This window comes from Chiloscyllium plagiosum, unplaced genomic scaffold, assembly GCF_037043375.1.
Source record: "Chiloscyllium plagiosum isolate Xiang-an unplaced genomic scaffold, Cpla_swu_hap1 HiC_scaffold_27, whole genome shotgun sequence".
Lineage (NCBI taxonomy): Eukaryota > Metazoa > Chordata > Chondrichthyes > Orectolobiformes > Hemiscylliidae > Chiloscyllium > Chiloscyllium plagiosum.
The window spans coordinates 31691819-31695171 of NW_028270165.1; positions in this window are offsets into that span (position 1 = coordinate 31691819).

Consider the following 3353-nt stretch of genomic DNA (forward strand, 5'->3'; position numbering starts at 1 on the left):
GCTTTGTTCAACTCCCATTGGTTAGAGGACCATCCGACGCAGCTCTGTCCTCCAGGCCCGCCCCCTCATTCATTCCCATTGGTTGGAGGACCAGCCTCACGCGCTCGGTCTTCCAGTCCCGCCCCCATATTCACACCCATTGGTTGGAGGACCCCAGCAATGCGTGTCTTTGTTGGCTACTTAGAACAGTCCATCCCCCGTAGTTACACCGGCACCACTCCCCCTCTTCCTCTGCCACATTGATGACTGCAGTGGCGCCACCTCGTGCTCCAGCGAGGAGGTTGAGCAATTCATCAACTTCACCAACACATTCCACCCCGACCTTTAATTTACCTGGACCATCTCTGACACCTCCCTCCCTGGACCTCTCCATCTCCATTAATGACGACGGACTTGACACTGAAATTTTTTTACAAACCCACCGACTCCCACAGCTACCTGGATTACACCTCTTCCCACCTTACCTCCTGCAAAAATGCCATCCCGTATTCACAATTCCTCCGCCTCCACCGTTTCTGCTCCCAGGAGGACCGGTTCAACCACAGAACACACCAGATGGCCTCCTTCTTTAGAGACCCCAATTTCCCTTCCCACGTGGCTAAAGATGCCCTCAAACGCATCTCGTCCACATCCCACACCTCCGTCCTCAAACCCCACCCCTCCAACCCTAACAAGGACAGAACCCCCCCTGGTCCTCACCATCCACCCCACCAGCCTTTGTATACACCACATCATCCGACGACATTTCTGCCACCTCCAACCAGGGATATATTTCCCTCCCCACCCCTTTCTGCTTTCTGCAAAGACAGTTCCCTCTGTGACTACCTGGTCAGGTCCTCATCCCCCAACAACCCACCCTCCCATCCTGGCACCTTCCCCTGCCACCACAGGAATTGCAAACCTGTGCCCACACCTCCTCCCTCACCTCCATTCAAGGCCCCAAAGGAGCCTTCCACATCCATCAAAGTTTTACCTCACATCCACCAACACCATTTATTGTATCCGTTGCTCCCGATGCAGTCTCCTCTACATTGGGGAGACTGAATGCCTCCTAGCAGAGCGCTTTAGGGAACATCTCTGGGACACCTGCACCAATCAACCCCACTGCCCTGTGGTCCAACATTTCAATTCCCCCTCCTACTCAGCCGAGGACATGCAGGTCCTGGGCCTCTTCCACCGCCACCCCTCATACTTGACGCCTAGAGGAAGAATGCCTCATCTTCCGTCTCGGAACACTTCAAACCCAGGGCATCAATGTGGACTTCACCAGTTTCCTCATTTCCTGTTCCCTCACCTCACCCCAGTTCCAACCTTCCAGCTCAGCACTGTTCCCATGACCTGTCTATCTTCCTTTCCACTTATCCACTCCACCTTCCTCTCTGACCTATCACCTCCATGCCACCCCCATTCACCTATTGTACTCTATGCTATCTTCACCCCAGCCCTACCCCTCTCATTTATCTCTGCACCCTGCCTCTATTCCTGATGAAGGGCTTTTGCCCGAAACATCGATTTTCCTGCTCCTCGGATGCTGCTTGACCTGCTGTACTTTTCCAGCACCACTCTAATCTAGACTCTGGTTTCCAGCATCTGCGGTCCTTATTTTTACCCGGACCAACAGCTGCAGCTCGGTCCTCTAGCCATACCCGCCCCTTTATTCACTCGCATTGGCTGGAGGACCAACCACCGCAGATTAGTCCTCTAGCCCCGCCCCTCATTTGCCCCCACCTTCCACTTGATTGGAGGACGAACCGCTACAACAGTTTGATGTTCCAGCTCCGACCTTCATTCATTCCCATTGATTGGAGGACCAGTCTCTCTTGATTGGTCCTTCATCCCCCCCCCTCACCAATTTCCGATTGAGTCTGCGCCTCAACTGTCTACGTTGAGGCGCAGACAGTTTAACCTCACACCTTCAATGCATTATCTGAGCTGACATGGCATCTGTTGTTAAAGTTCACTTGAGAATGTAAGTTTTGGGCGGCACGGTGGCACAGTGGTTAGCACTGCTGCCTCACAGCGCTAGAGACCCGGGTTCAATTCCCGCCTCAGGCGACTGACTGTGTGGAGTTTGCACGTTCTCCCTGTGTCTGCGTGGGTTTCCTCCGGGTGCTCCGGTTTCCTCCCACAGTCCAAAGATGTGCAGGTCAGGTGAATTTGCCATGCTAAATTGCCCGTAGTGTTAGGTAAGGGGTAAATGTAGGGATATGGGTGGGTTGCGCTTCGGCGGGGCGGTGTGGACTTGTTGGGCCGAAGGGCCTGTTTCCACACTGTAAGTAATCTAAAAAGTTCTGGGATAACATACAGAAGAAATGAAATCAACAAGATCATTTTTTTTTTAAATGAAAGACTTAACAAACAATCCAGGTTATAGATAAGATTCCCTGCAGTGTGAAAACAGGCTGTTTAGCCCAACCCCATCCTCAAAGAGTAACCCACCCAGACCCATTTCCTTACATTTACCCCTGACAAATGCACCCAACACTATGGGCAATTTAGCATAGCTAAGTCACCTGATCTGCACATCTTTGTGGAAAGAAACCCACCCAGATACGGGGAGAATGTGCAAACTCCACATGGATAGTGGCCCAAAGCAGGAATTGAACCCGGATCCCTGGCTCTGTGAGGCAGTAATGCTAACCACTGAGCCACCGTGGTCTTTTCCAACATATCATTTCAGTTGCATCACAGTGTATTCCATAAATTCTGTTGTATTCCACAAATACCTGATGAAGGAGCAGCTCTCCGAAAGCTAGTGCTTCCAAATAAACCTGTTGGACTATAACCTGGTGTTGCATGGTTCTTAACTGATGTATTGAACAAAGAATCGTTCCAAAAAGCTTGTACTTGCCAATAAACCTAATGGACTACAACCTGGTTTAGATCAGAGTGGTGCTGGAAAAGCACAGCAGGTCAGGCAGCATCCCGAGGAGCAGGAAAATCGACATTTCGGGCAAAAGCCCTTCATCACAAATAGCCTGCTGTGCTTTTCCAGCACCACTCTGATCTAAACTCTGGTTTCCAGCCTCTGCAGTCCTCACTTTTGCCTGGACTATAACCTGGTGTTGTGTGATTTTTAACTTGGTCCACTCCAGTCCATCATTATCAAGACTTGGGGTCGGGTGAAATCTGGATCAGTGGTGCTGGTGAAATCTACAGAGTAGGCAGCCCCGCGTCTCATTCGCACACTGGTTGGGGGAGCGAGCAGGCACAATGGAATATTGTCCCGCCTCCCATGTCCTATTGGTCGTGCCCGCCATCAATCACCCCGGGCATTGTGACGTTTCGCAGCTGCCTGGCAAGCGGGGAGCAGGTAGGTCGGTCAGTGTGAGTGACATTGATCAGATGTGAGG